At 38.9% G+C, this 17,246-nt stretch overlaps 1 protein-coding gene across 8 annotated transcripts in view; it reads left to right on the top strand.

The window, feature by feature from the left end:
* The window catches only part of VAV2 (vav guanine nucleotide exchange factor 2), a 433,076-nt gene that overhangs the window by 306,629 nt on the left and 109,201 nt on the right, over positions 1-17,246 (top strand). The gene's annotated exons all lie outside the window — the stretch shown is intronic.

Raw genomic sequence — 17,246 nt, 5'->3', positions numbered from 1 at the left:
AGGCTTCTTAAACTTTTTCCACACATGACCCCTTTTTGCCTAAGAAATTTTTATATACCCTTGGGGATATAGGTATATAAAATAGGCAAAGAAATTAAACATTTATTGAAAATAAATCATGAAGAAATTTATTTTAAAACAATTCTTTGATATACATGTAATTTTGCTATTTATTAAAGATGAAAGAAAATTTGCATACTAATGAGATGGATTGGGTTTTAAAAAAATATTTATGTAAAGAATTTAAAATCTTGGTAGAATGTTTAATGCTTTTTACTTTTGCCAAATTTTTCACAACCTCCATATGACATGTCGTTTAAGAAGCTTTGGACTAGATAAAGTGACTTGTCTTAAATCCTGTAGGAATTGTTCTTGTTATTCAGTCATTTCAGTCATGTCCAATTCTTGGTGACCCCATCTGAAGTTTTCTTGGTTTTCCATTTCCTTCCCCCAGCCCATTTTACAGAGGAAGAAATTGAGACAATATTTAAACAAAGACTAGAACCAAGGGGTTTTTTGTATTACCTTAGAAAGGTTACTGACAGCTTCTGTTCTAGCTTGATAGAGATAGAATCATAGACTTTCAGAACCCAAAAGGGGTCTTACAATAAGAGCCCACTAAATTGTCATAGAAGGAGCTCAAGATTTGAAATAAAACCTAGGTTCAAATTCTGACTCTATTAATTAGTAAATAATCTGTACCATCTTGGGCCAGGACTGTTCACAGGTCTATAAGAGAATGGACAATAGGAATAAATGATCTCTAAGCTCCTTTTCTGGTATTGAATCCTTTGTTTTTAATATAAACATAGATTATCAAAATTAGGAAGAGACTTTGCAGTAAGGAATATCAGGGATAGGAAGAAACCTGAGAGACCATCTGGTCCTCCCTTTCATAAGCAGACTTCTCCCAAAAACTTGTTAATATTTATTGCTTCTGCCTTCCTACCTTTTCATTTCTTTTTCAGTCTCTTGAGATTTGGCTTCTAATCTTATCATTCAAATGAAATTGTTCTTTCCAAAGATAGGGTGATAATTCAAAAGTCATGTCTCATTCCTCATTCTTCTCTCCTTTTTTGAACCATTTGACACTATTAATAACTATCATCTCCTAGCTCATCTCTTCTGTCTGTGTTTTATGTCACTGCACTTTTCTGGCTCTCCTCCTTCTTTTGGATGTTGCTTCTCAGTCTTTTATTTGTGATTCCTTATCTTTTGTCTTACCCTCTATGTAAGGGTGTTACTCAAGGCCAATATCCTGGTTCTTCTTTCCTTCCTCTTCTTATTCCTATTCTCCTTTCCTCTTCCTCTAGCTCTTTGAAAATAAAAACTTAACACAATTTGGCTAAAAGCTATTTTTCTAGTCTTATGACACATATCCCTCCCTCATACATTTCTACATTGCAGTCAAATTGGGCTCCTTCCTTTTCTTCATAAATGATATCCCATATCATCTCTGTTTTTACACAGTTTATGTTCTCTGTCTGGAGTGCAATCTCTTCTAATGCCCATTTTGTATAATCCCAAGTTCCCTAATAATTCAAACAGTTCGCTACTGGAAGTCTATCTGGATCCCCTCCTCAGTTACCAATACCTTCTCTCTCCAAAAAATTACTTGACATTTCATCTTTGAAGGCAGGACCACTGCTATTTTATTCTTTGCAACTCCAGTGTTTAAGTAGGTGCTCAATAAATGCCTGTTGAATGAATAAAACTGAGGCTGATCCAAGACGAGAGAGCCATCCCTTTCTTTATTTTCTATACTTCCCTTTTTTCCATCTCTACAGAAGGAGCAAGGTCTTAGTGATCTGAATGTGGTATAAATGTCTAGGTTGATAGTGAAACTCTCCTTAGTGATGTCTGAGCCCAGGGATGTACCAGACTCTTGACTCTGATGTCTTAAAATAATAAATTATTAACCACGAGGAATACTGCTCATGTTGTGTGATTTGAGCAAACCCCACAGGCTGTGTCTGGGTCTGTGTACTTCAAATCCATCTTGGTTTGTTGTGACAATGTTGAGAGAGAAAGAGAGAGAGAGAGAGAGAGAGAGAGAGAGAGAGAGAGAGAGAAAGAATGTGTGTGTGTGTGTGTGTGTGTGTGTGTGTGTGTGTGTATGTGTGTGTGTGTGTGTGTGAGAGAGAGAGAGAGAGAGAGAGAATGTGTGTACACTCAAGTGGGTAAATGATCCTGAACAAAAACATAAAATGTAAATCCATTTCATATGGAAAAACTATTCTGGGAGATGTGTGGCTTTTGAGCAGTTAAATAATATTATTCCACAACATAAATAGTAAAGCTCCTTAATTCAATGAGTTCCTTATGACTGCAGTTACTGCAAAAGTAAATCATAAATTATAGGGCAGATAAATGAATTAGGATCACAAACTTGTGGTTTGGGCCCAGCGGCTGAAATTGAATAGATTTTCATTTTTTCCCCTTTTCTGGGAGGAAACATTGCATATCAACCTGTCTCTGTGAACCTCAATTTAATAATTCAATATCATAACAGTTTTTGTAAAAATTACTTTCTTAATCACTCCTTCTTATCCAAAGTGGTTTTTGCCAAGAGGGCATTTGGGCTAGTTGTAAATTTACAGATCCTGCACTAACAATGGACTAATGACTTTGGTCTCAAGCCAGGCAAACTATTGGCGACTGTTACTTCCAACAAAGCATGCTGTCTCTGTCCATTGTGCTTAGGCTCAGATGATGGGCCTGAACCGTCATTATCTTCCATTTAAAAAACATCTCTTACTCAGATGGATCCTTAGGCACCCTACAGATACTTTGATGATAGTCAAATACTCCCTCCTTAAGTAGAGCCACCTCTTTTTTTTTCCTAGCAAACCAGTTGAAGTCACGGGTATGATGTCAAAAGGGGCCCACTTTGTAACATCTGAATAGTATATAAATTCAAAAGCAAAAGAGAATATTATCAGGTTAAGGACTGGTATGGGGCACTCAGTATTTGACTGTGAAGGATAATGTCTTCTTATATACATGTAATCTTTTTTTTTTTTTTTTTGATCTTGTTAATATTTTATTTTATTTTTTATAACTTTTTTATTTTTCTAAATACATGCAAAGATAGTTTTCAACATTCACCTTTGCCAAACCTTGTGTTTCAAAATTTTCTCCCTCCCTTCACCTTTTCCCTCTTCCTGAGATAGTAAGCAATCCATAATAGGTTAGATTTGTGTAATTCTTCTAAACATATCTCCATATTTGTCATGCTGTGCAAGAAAAATCAAATCAAAAGGGGAAGAAAAAACATGAGAGAAATAAAAAACCCCAACCAAACAGCATTACCACCAAGAAAAGGTGAAAATAGTGTGCTTTGATCCACACTGGGTCTCCATAGTTTTCTGGATGCAGATGGCACTTTCCATCACAAGTCTATTGGAATTGCCTTGAATCACTTCATTGCTCTACAGAGCCAAGTCCATTACATCTGATCATCATATAATCTTATTATTACTATGTAAAGTGTTCTTTTGGTTCTACTCACTTTGCTGAGCATCAATCAGTTTATGTAAGTCTTCCCAGATATTTCTGAAACCAGCCTGCTCTTCCTTCCTCCCTCCCTCCCTTCCTTCCTCCCCTTTCTCCTTTACTTCCTTCCCTTTCTCCTTTACTTCCTTCTCTCCTTCCCTTCTTTCCTCCCTTAAGTAACTTGCCCAGGGTCACACAGCTAGAAAGTGTTAAGTGTCTGAGGTCAAATTTGAACTCAGGTCCTCCTGACTTCAGGGCTGGTGCTCTCTCCACTGCACCTCTAGCTGCCTCCTCATTATTTCTTATAGAAAAATAATTTCCATTACATTTATATACCATAACTTATTTAGCCATTCCCCAACTGATGGGCATCCACTCAATTTCCAGTTCTTGTCACTATAAAAAGGGCAAGGATTCTAGGCAGGAAAGGATGCTGAATAGATTTATGAATCTTGGTCCTGTTTTCACTTCCATTGGAAAGGAAGCTGTACAAGATTTAAGATCTTATATGAATTAGCGTGCAAAAATGGGCAAATTTCAGGATGCAAGGTGCTTTCATCTTTAATGGAGAAGTGGCAAAAAAAAAAAAAAAAAAAATCAAATCCTTCCTTACTACAAATCTGGTATTTGGTGGAGCTGGAGTTTGAGAGTTAATCAGGGCTAGCTTGTTGCTTACAGTCTTCCCCTCTGGTTTCTTTGTCCTTTATCATGGATTTTACTTTCTGCATGTGTGGCTTCAGGTGTCCCAAAGGTACACACACTCAAGGAGTATATCTTCCCACCAAGCCCAGACTTGCTCAGTCTTTACTTGGCATATGAAATTGGACATACTGATAGGCTGCTTTCCTCTTTGCTCTTTTCTGAGGCTGTTTGTTAGGAATTGTGGTTTCTTTGATATTCTCACAGCCTGGGGGAGGAGACTATGATATGTGGCCCCATGCTTGCAAAGAGTGTGCACTAAAATAATTTTTGTCTGCCAGAGCACATGCAAGAAGACCTAGAGGCTTCTTACTCGAGTCATTTGAGGGTCAGCAGTAGTTTGTATAGATTAGGAGTATGTGTGTATCTTGTTTGGAAAAAGTCCCCAAACTCTATCTGAGGTTGTAGATTCCTGTCCTTCAGAGTCTAGAACCTAAATTCTCCCTGGAAATTGTTTCAAAACTTTTTAATCCCATAGCCCATGGATAAATGAAAATGGATTTAAGCACCTATGATATGGGTGGGGATTGAAATACAAAAATGAGGCAGTCCCTGCCTTCACAGAGCTAATATTCTAATAGGGAAAGAAAATTCCATAGATATAGAGGAGGAAATTTTGGTCTCGGGAATCACACTAATGAGGACGTTAGTCATTTGTCACAAGTGGTCACACCCTTCCTACCAGTTATTACAGTCTTGATTTGACAATTATTCACAGAACAAGCCAAAGCAATAGGTTCAGGCGATATGAACCTAAAACCATAGAAAGGAAAAATGAAATGGTATATAAATAAATGGTAAACATTCTTGGTTTGGAGTTGGCTAAGTGTGTTTGTACTCATTTACTCAGCTATAAAAGCAGTTCAGCCCAGGGCTGACTTTCTTTTTTCTATTTTTCTCTATTTCCCACAAAGAACCTAGAGTTCATTTATCAGGATCTGCAACCACCAAAGAACTCAGCAATTCTAATCTCCCCGGATTTCCCTTGAGTTAATCTAAACAAACAAACAAACAAAAAAGCCTGAAGAAAGGAAGGGCTGGGATATTGAGGTTACTAACCCTAATTGAATAGCAAAATGTTTTGTAATTAAACTTTGAAATGCTATATATAGGCTATGTAAACTATAACTATTTTTAGAGCCCTCAGGAAAAAGCTTTGAGAAACTTTGCAGCTTCCCTGGTTGGTGAAATTAATATTAAAGATGTTCTAGTGGATTGATTGTATATTCCAAAATGAAACAAACTATAGCTTCATTTTGAAATGTCTGCTCCCTGGCTTATTGGAAATGGCTGGCTCTCCCCACCCTCTAGGATAAAAGCTCCCTTTTTCCCTTTATACTCTGGGATCTTACCTGTTCTGTAAGTGCTCTTGATAAGATATTGTCAATTAAAACATTATTTCAAGTAGAGAGGCTTTGCCGTAGAGAGGAAACATTCAGGAAAGAGATGATCAGACCATCCTTTGTTTTGGAACTTGGTTGGAACCCAATTCCTCAGGGGAAGGGAGAGGAGTGACTTGTTTGTCCTTCACATCACTGAGGAAGTCCCATGTTTCCTCCAAGCTTACCCTTCTCTGCCATTCAGGTTTTAGGTGCTAGAGGGACTAAGGTCCTTGGTCCAAAGCCGTTGTGAGCACCATTCTGAAGGAATGGGGGGGAAAGATGGAAAGAATAATAACCTCAAAATCATAGGATCTGGCTTCAATATCACTTCTGGTGCTGAATGTTTGTGTGATCTTGGGAAAATAATTCAACTCTCTGGGCCTAGTTTCTTTGTACGAGAAGAGGGTTAAACCTGATGGTCTTCATCCTGACTCATGTTGTAAGCATGACGCTAGTACCCTGACACTGACAAACAAGAACCAGTAAAGAAGTCAGATGAACCAAAGGGAGAAATGGGGCCTCTAGATTTGATTCCCCTCCCCCCTTTCAAAGTAGAAATCTGCCTTCTTTTTAGTGTTTTCTCATCAAGGTATTTGGACCAGTAGCTCCCTGCTACTCTAGGCCAGAAACAGGGAGTGTCAACTCTTCTGGAACATTGAGTCACTGGCAAGGGAATAGGTATCATTAAGTCTCACATTTGGGGGAGAGTGAAAAAGGGATGGAGCCAGCCATGAGGCTAAAGTTCATGAGGTGTAATTTCTTTAGGCCTAGTCTGCTTCCTAAGGGGACTCATCCAGGGCCAACAGTGCTGATTCAGTGGAGGCAGCCTGAAGGGGTCCTCTCAGGCCAAACCTCAGGCCTGAAGTCCTGCCTTTCCTGAGATCCTCTCGGAGGACAACTGCTATATTTCTTTATTTTTGCTGCTCTGCATTTTTTTTTCATGTTCTATCTGTTTATGGAAGAAATCTGGAGAATCGGGCAATTTCTGACTTATTCCACCATCTTCCCAGAATGCACCCAAACCCCTTGTATAATTTCTTTATTCTTTTCATTAGACACAAGTTACAGATAGCTTTATGATAATTGCCTCTCCTTTCTTCTGCATGGATACAGGAAGGTGAGATGGTCAAGAGTTCTCTAAAATGATGGTTCTCTTTATATTTGGAGATGTGAAGGTGGAAACAACAGCTGCTGTCCTCAGAAAGTTTATATTGCAATGGGGAGTTTAGCACATATTCACCTACTGTGACACATGATAACTCACATTATGGACTTAGAAATGGAAGGAACCTTAGAAAACACAAGAGCATAGACTCAGAATTGAATGAGACCTTGAAGGTAATTTAATCAGATAAGACAATGGTTAAGTAATTTGTTCAGGATCACACGACTAGTCAGTGTCTGAAGTAGGATTTCAGTCCAGGTCTCCTTAACTCCAAGTTCAAACCTTTATCTCACTTCATGCCATTGCCTCATGCCTTGATGAGAAAACACTAAAAGAAGGCAGATTTCTACTTTGAAGGGGGGAAGGGAATCATATCTAGAGTGTTTCATACAAAGTGCTGTAAGGTATGAGAATAAGGAGAAATCACTTTCATTTGGGAAGGTCTAGGGGAGCTCCAGATAAGGTTGTATCTAAGGATGAGGAGGATCTCAACAGAGATTTGGAGGGCTGGTACCCTGAGTGAACATGTGGGTACGGTGGGAGTAGAAGCATTTGACCAAGGAATAGCTAGTATTCCAGTTTGCAATATGGTACCCATCAAAGGAGAGTCAAAAGATATATTAGGATCACATTGTAGAGGGCATTAAATGTCAGATTAATAAGTTTGCAACCTCACCAGTACTGTGAAGCTTAAAGCAGTTCGCAAACCTTAAGGCCCTTTATAGATGTCAGTTATTATAATTGTTGTTATTATTTTTATTTAGTGGGCACTGGGGAGCTATTAGAACTTCTTGAGCTGCAAAGTAACATGATCAAAGGTGTACTTTAGGAAGATTATTTTGGTAGTTGTGTGAAAGACATTGAGAGAAGAGAGAGACTGAAGACAAAATATTTTCATCTACAAACATTCTTTAGCAGAAAAAACATTTTTATCTGCAAATATTCTTTTGAAAGTAAAATCTAAAGTTCTTTTTTTTTTTTTTGCAGAAAAAAATTTTTTATCTGCAAATATTCTTTTGCAGGTAAAAACAAAATCTTTTTGTTGACTATTGTGCAATTTTTATTAATATCTTGTAAGGCCAAAAACCTCATTAACACATTCAACAAGCATTAAATACCTATTATATGCTTACACAAATGTGTTTTATAATATGCTTTTGAAGAATTTTGAATAAAATATCTGAGAAAATAAAAAATGCCTTTTGCACTTTTGATGTAATAATGCCTTAGGCTCAGGATTCCTGACTTTGGAGTCTGTCAGTAAATCATCATTGTTATTCCTCAAAACATAGTGCAAACAGCTCCATGCTGTACAGAGAGGATCTCATAATGCCTACAAGGTTAGAGATGGTCCCATAGTCATTGCTCAGCAAGAAATACATTAATTAACTCCCCTAAAAATTATTAGGCACTTTCTGTTTATGCTCAGTGTTGTGCTGGCCACAAGGTGGAACTCACTACTTCTACCTTTATAATCTAGCCAGGGAGACAGGCGAAGCAGCTGCAGGACTGGAGAAGACAGTATACATATACATACCTACATAAACATGTGTATTCATATACACACATAATCTCAGACGTGTGTGAGAAACATGTAAGGAATCTTACATTAGACTAGGAATTAGAACTTGGTGCAGTGTGTGTCAGAAGAGGCTTGGTAGCCTGTGAAGATTCCTAAAAATAACCACGATTAGGCGCGTTATGGTGGTCTGGGCATTGAGAAAAGAAAGTCCTTTCTTCTCCTGCAAGGAACAATGCCTTGCACTGTAGGCAGATGTTAGAAGCTGGCACTGGGCAAGCCAGCATGAGAGGGCCTTGTTCTCAGTCCTTTTCTAAATCCCCAGCAGCTGCACAAGAGGAGCATTCATGGGAAGAGAGTGATTCAGCTTTGCCAGGATCTTGCATTGATAGTTAGGGTTCAGCAGCCATGACTGTCCTGGATCCCTGCTCTGAGGACAGAAAGATTCTTCCAGCCTTCTCAGTCACTCAGGAAGCCCAGGAGGCAAAAGCCCAAGGGACTGTAAGTCTGCATCACAAACCTTTTTCAGGACTGTGGCCCAGCTCTTGATTTCCCAAGACCATGCCATTGCCCCTACACCAAAGTGAACTGAAACCAATGCCCAGAAATTTCTGTCTTCAGTTTCCAAATAATTCAGGATCTCTCTCAAGATCTTCTTTTAAAAATTAAAACAACAATAACAAGACAAGCAAAAACAGATGGACAGTTGCCTTTGGTTGAGCTGCTTCAACATGGAAATATATGAATTTAGTTGAAATGAAGAGAACTGGTTTTCTACTGCACTGATGTGATATTTTTTGACTAGATTTGTGATGTCATCAGTACAGGGAGCTCTAAGTGAGGAAATTATTTTACCAGTGCAGGTCAGAACTATTCAAAAGAACTGCAGACAGGAAAGGATGGTTTGATTGATTTTGTGCCAAATAACAAATAATATTTCATTTAACAAAAACTCTGGGGAGGTAAGTACTATTAGGAACCTCATTTCACAATTGAGGAAACTGAGGCAGAGAGGGGTTAAATGACTTGTCCAGGTTCACACAAATGGTAAATGTCCGCGGTGGTCTTCCTGAAATCCAGGCCCAATGGTTTTATTCACTTCACTACTTAATAGTGAGGTTAAGATTACACAGCCATTATGAATCAGAAGCAGGCTTGGGCAAAAACCTTCTTGACTAACTCCAGCTCTCTGTTGCTTTTCACCTTGTATGTGTTAGGTTCTTAATAAATGCTTGTTGGCTCTTTCTCACCTTGCACAAGTTAAGATCTTAATGAATGCTTGTTGGCCTGGAGTCAGAGGATCTGCAGTTGGGATTCCGATTCTGCTGCTTGTTCTCTGTGTGACCGTGGGCAAGAAGTTTGACCTTGTTTTGCCTTTCCCCTCATCCCTCAAAGGAAGAGTGTGCCAGATGATTTCTAAAGTCCCTTCCAAGTCTAAATCCTATAAAACTAATTTCTTGAAAGCTCTAAGCATTTATTTGAGGTCATTGAATAATATGGGATCAAGGAATAAAAACATCTTACTTTAAAAAATGAAAACAAAAGCATTTGCCATTTAAAAATGCTTTGTCAAGGAAATTGAGGTGCAAATGTGACCTATTTTAGAATGCATTGACATGAAAATTTTATTTAGGATTGTGATTTATAGCTAAAAAGACCGTAGACACCATCTAGTTATCCCCCTGTCTTAAAAATGGGGAAACTGAGATCTATGAAAAGAATTTGATATTTGTTGTTCAGTCATTTTTCAGTCGTTTGACTCTTCTTGACTTCATTTCAGATTTTCTTGGCAAAGATACTAGAATAGTTTTGCATTTCCTTTTTCAGCTTATTTTGTAGTGAAGGAAACTGAGGCAAACAGGGTTAAGTGACTCTTGCCCAGGGTCACCCAGCTAGTGTTTGGTAACATAGTCCTGATCCTCAGTTACTGTTCCCTTAGGACAATACTCAAGTCTTCCTGGCTCCAGGCTTAGCACTCTATCCACTACACCACTTAGTCGCCTTCTAGTGAAGAGGAATGAAAACTAATGGAATTGAGACTCTTAAGTCCTAGGATTCTGTAACATGACTGAACCACTGATGTAAGGGCACATGCTTTGGATGATAGAGTTGAGGCACAGAAAATTTAAGGAAGGTTGTTACACAGAGAACAACTGTTTGAGGCACCCTTTAAATCCCGAACCCGAATTCAGTTCATTGTCACCGTGCCAAGTTTGTCTCACATTAACCCCCATGTAATCTCTCTTGTCTGTTTGATGCCCAAAGGGGTGGATTTGGGAACTGGTTTGGTGTGAAAAACACAGGCCATCTGTGGATGTGGGGGAAAAGGGAGACACAGAAGCAAACCCGAGATCCTCTATAAAATGAGGGGGTTAGATGAGATAGTTTTCAAGGGCCCTCCTGACCTGACATTCTTCCTTATTATGGTATTCTAACTGACTGAGATAATCATCTCCAAATTCCCACTTTTCCCAAGTGGTTCCTGCCAAAGTAACAATTTATGAAGTGCTTCTTTCTTGAGTACTATAGATAGGAGGATCAGTCCTGGGCCTCAAGGAGCTCACAATCTAAGTAGAAAGTCTCCATGAAAAAACTCTGTACAAATAAGACACCCAGGATGAACTGGAGACAATTTTAAAGGAAAGATTCCTTTGCCAAAGGTAAATATAAGTTGAGACTTGGAGAAAAGTTTTGAAGTAAAGAGTGAGAGAATTTCTGGCATGAGGGGCAGGCAATGAAAATGCTAAGATGGAAAGTGGAATGTCTTGTATGAGGATGTGCAAGGAGGCTAGTCATGTAATTCGGAATTAAGTGGAGAAGAGTAAAGTGTAAGACTGGAAAGTTGGGAAGGATCCAAGCTGTACACAGGTTTTGTATTTGATTCTAGCAGTAACAAGAAGCCATTAGAATTTATTGAGGAAGGGGGTTGACATGGTCAGATCTGTACTTTAGGAGGATGACATGAACAGCTGAGTGGAGGGTAAACCTGGAGTGGGGAGAGACTTGAAGCAGAGAGAGTGACCATTAGGATGTTGGGATAATCAGACTTGAGAGGATGCATCGGGGTGGTATCTAAGGACAGGAAGAATCACCAAAACTTGGTAACTGATGGGACATAGGAGAGAGGAGAGAATGAAGAGTTGAAGATGAACCTTAAGTCCTGCCAGATAGGATATAACCTGCCCCATGTTCTCCCATAGGCTACTAGCCCTCTCTCCTTCATCTTCATTCCTCCTTCGAGGGTGCATGGATGGATATTGGATCAAACTTCTTTATTATATTGTTAAAACTTGCAGGTTTGCTGAGCAAATTAAAAATCTGACTTGGAAAAAAATCATAATATATCAATTATAACTGAGTGTCATTTTCTCTAGAACCCCTCAGCTGTTCACTTGTCTGTTACAAAATAAAAATACAGCTTATCAGATTTTCCATATGTCTTGTTTCTCCCACCCAGCAACTGGGGATTGGTTATTCTCCAAAATCATGAATACTCAAGTGCATGAAGAAGGGATTGTCAGAGAGGGCAGTTTTATGGGTTTAGTGAGTGAGAGCTTGTTATTGCCACTTATCTGACCCCAATTTCTTAGTGGAGGTGAATGCTGCTTATATTTATTGAACAATATTAGATTTTTTTTCTCCCTCTTTTTAAAACATTTTTGTTCTCTCTTCCTTCTTTGACGGATATGTCTTCATCATAATACAGAATTGGGGAGGATTCCTCTAATTTATTGTGCCTTTGGGGCTGTTCTGTACATATCAGTCAATCAACAAGCATTTATTAAGTGCCGACTGTGCCAGTACACCAGCATACTGGCCAATATGCTAAAGACTGGAGATGCAAAGATAAAAGGGAAACCAGTGTAGCCTTCCAGGGATTATATGTGCATGCACATATGCATATTTATGCAATAAGCCAGTATGTATGTAGCTATTTTTCCATCTTTACAACAATCCTAGGAGGTGAGTGCTATTTTATTCCCATTTTACAGATGGGGAAACTGAGACTAAGAGAGCTAGTAAGATGTATGAGATTGAATTTAAACTCGGGTCTTGTGACTCCAGGTCCAATGCTCTGTCTACAGTATTATGCAGTAGTCAATATATATATATAGAATATGTACAAAATTAATACAATGACATTTTGGGATATAGAACACTAGCAGCTAAAGAGAAGAGAACTCCATGTAGAAGGTAGCACTTGACTTAAATTTTGAAGGAAGCCAGGATTCTAGGAATTCTCTGGAATGCTTTCCTTCTCACCTTCACTTGTTCCTTTCTCTGTTTTTCTTCAAGGTTCAAATTTGATGTTCTAGTTTCCCCCAACTGCTAATGCCTCTTTCCCCTTCCAGATTACCTGTGGCTTACTCGGCACATGCCTTCCATGGGTCTGGTTCTTCACTGTTGTTCTCCAGGGAACAACTGTCCTCCCTGAGGACAGAGATTGTTTTTTTGCTTTGTCAGAGCTTACTTTGCACAGTGCTTGGCACATGATAAGTGCTTAATTAGTATTTGTAGACATACTGAAAGAAATGGAGGATATTTTCTACATGTGGGTGACAGCTAACACAACATCACAAAGATAGGAAATGGGGACTTGTATGTGAGCAATGACAGCAACTAGACCAGTGTGTCTGGATGGTAGAGAATGTGGGGAATAGTGATGTGTAAGAAGACTATAAAGGTAGAAATAGGCCCTGGTTTCAAAGAGATTTAAATGATATACAGAAGACAAAATAGTAGATTCTGGTAGGAATAGGGAACCACTGACATTTATTGCATAGGGAATGATTGTCAGGCTTGGAGCTAGGCAATTTTTTCCCTTAGTGCTTCACAAGGTCTATTTGAGAAGATGAGGCTCCACTCTTTTAATAAAGATGAAGTGTGGCAAAATGGGCCAGACTTGGAATCTGGGAGAACAGGGAGTCAGGAAACATTAGGTTTAGTTTTTCCCTCTGATACACACTAGCTGTTTGCCCATGTCCACGTCCTCACCCTCTCTGATTCCCTCAAGCGCCTCTTTCACTATCTGTGTTGGAGTTTGGTAGTTCAAGGAGTACCAAGCTGAGAAAATCATGTGACCAGCCCTCCGGTCTCCCCAGCCCTGTATACACCCCTCTTAATAACAACCTACAGCGTTTGTTTGCATTTATTGAGCTTTCATTTTTATGATTCGTACGGTCACAGGCAGCCAGCTTTCCTCCTTTGAGTCCTTGCTTCCATTTGTAACAGAAGGGGGTTGATTTGGACAATCTCTAAGGCCCCTTTTGGCACAGACATTTTATGTTCTAAGGACATAGTTCTAAAAGCCCATATTTCATGGCTCAGCATTTGGCTGCTTTAATTTTACTTATCGTACTTGGAATTGAAGTGATTTCTTGGCTTAAACACATGTAACCGTGATACTGTTGGGGAAGCTAATTTATAAATAAATGTATAACTTTATAGTTTATTGCATCGTAAAATGACTTTGTGACGTTCTAGATGAGTGTCAGGGTAGCAGCTATTAGAGTATTAAAAAGAGAAACACACATGCTGGCTTACAACATTGCCTGTGTTTACAGCAGCCCCCAATTAGTCTGGGAAGACTTTTAGATAATTTTGTTTTTTGATTCCTTCTCACAGGAGCATGAATTCATTGCATTCTTAGTGTCACATTTTAGGAACAGCACTGATTTAATTCAGCATCAGCTGAATAGGATCCAGAGACCCTAGTGAAGGGATCATGGAATCTAGAGAGGGAAGAGGCCTCAGACCTAAATAGCGTAGGGCTTTCACCAAATTAAAATGTAATTGGTAAATGTTTAATACACAAAAATGCTATACAATATAGATAATGTGAATTTATGGTTTTCTAACTCAACCTGTAATCCCTAAGGATCCTGTTTCTATTTGAGTTTGATATTTCAGATCTAGTCCAACTGTAGGTAGGGAGCACAGTGGATAGAAGCCCTGGAGTCTGGTGAAAGATCTGAATTCAAAACCAGCTTCATGCAGTTCTGTGATGTTGGCGGGTCATTTAACTCTGTCTCAAAATTGAACTGGAGAAGGAAATGGCAAACTATTCCGTTATCTTTGCCAAGAAAATCCCAATGGAGTCTTGAAGAATCAGACACAGATGAAAAATGACTGAACAACAAAGTTCAATCAATTAATTTTATAAGTGAAGAAATCTAGGATCCAAGTCAAATGGCTTGCCCAGGGTCACTCAGGGAAGGATTTGAGCATTGGTCCTCTCATGCCAGAGCCATTGTCCTTTATGCCATATCAGTTTGGGCCAAATAGGGACTGATAGAAGGAATTAAGACTATTAATTAAAGCTCTTTTGATGGACTAGAGAAGACTAAGGAATGTAAAATCTTTCTCCCAAGTATTTGTTATGGGAAGTTGAGATGAGACTTGTGTATCCTTAGAGGACAGACCTAAGAATGTCAGTCAGTCAGTCCAACAGCACTTGGTCATATTTGCTCCATGCTGGCATTGAGAATACAAATGTAAGTAGAAAAAGATAGGCAAAGGGGCTCCAGCTGCCCCTGGCACCCTGGGAGAGGAAGTCTAGTTAGATTTGATGCAGGGTGAATGACTGTAGTGATTAAAACTTTCCAAAAGTGGAACAGATAGCCTTGGGAGATAGTGGGTCATAGAAGTGACTTCTTTTTAAATATGAATCATAGAAACATAGATTTAGAGCTGGAGGGAATTTCTATTTAGACCATTTAGTCCAACCCTCTCATTTTACAGATAAGGAAACTGAGGCCCAAATGACTTGTCCTATGTTTCACAGGTAATAAGAGAAAGATTTGGGATTCAAATCCAGGAACTCTCCAGTACTCCAAATCAAAGGGTTTTTTTCAGCTTTTACTACCAACCAAGTCCTTTATCATCTTTTCCCGCCTTAGTTAAGAAAGCAATCTACCTACTCAGATGATTTGTTTTACTTGTCTGTCACTAGATTTATTTCCTTTCCTTTGAAAAGAGGGAAGGTTTTGTTTTCTGTCTTTATATCTGGCATGAGAAGGATTGAATTAAGCAGCCAGTAAGGTCCCTTTTTACTGGAAAATTCTGTAAAAATAAAGGTTTTCTTGACCTCAGCCATGATTGGGCAGGGCATCAAGTCTTGTTTTTCTGTTTCACCTTGGTCTAAGTTAGGGGTATTGATCATTTTAGATATGACTCTTACTCATACATGATCAAGATCACTGAGAAGAGCAGGTAACCCAAACTCCAGCTTGAAACACACTCCCTCCTGTCACCCACCCAGCACTCCCTCAGCCTTAACTAAACACCAAGAAAGTTTGCTTTGAAATTGTATTCACATACACACATATGCTCAAGCTCGCTTATATGAAAGTTCAATTTCATGCAAGGAGATTTAGATTTGCATATGTGGAGACTTCCCATGCCTGAAGCTTGTTTTGGGCTGGGCTTGTAGATGTGCCATTTGTATCTAAATAGATTGATTTTTTTTCCCCCAAAACAAAAGGGTATATAGGAAACAACAGCTACCTAACAACCACTGCAAGTAATAATTTGAAAATAAAAATAAAAACAATCAACCAAAGAATGAATGAGAAGAAAAAGTCAGAATCCCCTTCCAAAAAGCTATTAAGTTGATGGATTCACAGTCCCCACCCTCAGTGGTTCTGTTCATTAAGCAGATGGCAGACTAAAGGCAATGAGTAGAGAGAAGTCATTCTGGAGGGTGGACAGATGGCGGGGTCCAGTGAGTTTTGCAGCAGTTCAAGCTTGGAGCTGTGAAACAAGAGTCATTTCACTTTACTCTGCAATTTCTAACTGAGAACATTATACTGAACCAATGCCACCTCTTCCTCAGCTCTTTGTGTAGGCAGATAATACCCTGACCTGAGGGGTCCTTTATCTTTTAGTTTTTTTTAATCATTGATGAAGATATCTCGGCAGCTCCCAGAAAAATCCAAGAAGATCATAGGATCAACAGCCTTGAGTGAGAAGAACCTCGGAGACTAGCATATCCAACTGCCTCTTTTTACAGATGAAGAGCCTAAAGTTAAGGGGGTTAAGTGATTTACCAAAGATTACACAGGTTGTAAGTTACAGAAGTTGGATTTAAATCCAGTGTTTCTGAATCCACAGCAGTGAATTCTCTAATGACTGCAGCTGCCCAGGAAATAGGGCCAGGCTATATATTCTACCAACTTCATCATCTAGTGGCAGTTCCTCCTAGGAACAACTCCATAGAATCACAAAATTTCAGAGTTAGAAGAAATCTCAGTGGTCTTCTAAGTGACTCTCTAAAATAATCCAACCCTCTCATCTTTTAAAGAAAAAAACTGGAGCACAGAAGAGAGAACTGATGCTGTCATGATCATATAGGCAGTATTAGTAAAAAGAGCTAGGATTTAAACACAAGACCTCTGACTCCAGATTCACTGTCTGAGTTAACTACTTTTACCCTTGAGAAATAGAAGTTTTCTCCAAAGAGCTTTTACCCATTGTTTGAAGGAGACTTGAAATGAAGTAAATCATTAGTGAAATGTACACCTGGTCAGAAGCAATGCCTTGCTTGGTGCAGCAGAGGTCATTGTTCCTGGGTATAGGAATTTATGATCAGCAAATATATAGATAACAGAGACTTTTCTACTGTTCGAGGATAGATGAGAGAAAATATTTTCAGGACATACCCTTCTTTTCAAGAAGCTTTCCTTAAGGACCTTGGGGGAAAAAAAGGGATCTTTCTAGGCCATCGTGTGTTTTGGTGGCAGGACTGAACCAAAGTAGACTAATTGGCAACTTCCTCTTTGGGCTTCCTTAAAAATAGATGAAAATCCAAATGGGGCAATATAGAATTAAAAAAACAGAAGACTTATTTTACCCTAACTTTCATCTCTTCCACTGAGGAGTGTAGGCTCTGCCCTTATAAATGTTTGGAAAGTAGAACTGAACTTTCAGTAAGGAAGGAGCAGCCTTTAGAAGTATTGGATAATATTCCATTTCTCCCTATAGTCAG

The sequence above is a fragment of the Sarcophilus harrisii genome, chromosome 2, assembly GCF_902635505.1.
Source record: "Sarcophilus harrisii chromosome 2, mSarHar1.11, whole genome shotgun sequence".
Classification (NCBI taxonomy): domain Eukaryota; kingdom Metazoa; phylum Chordata; class Mammalia; order Dasyuromorphia; family Dasyuridae; genus Sarcophilus; species Sarcophilus harrisii.
The sequence above is the reverse complement of the archived record's forward strand: the minus strand, read 5'-3'. Positions and strand labels throughout refer to the sequence as shown.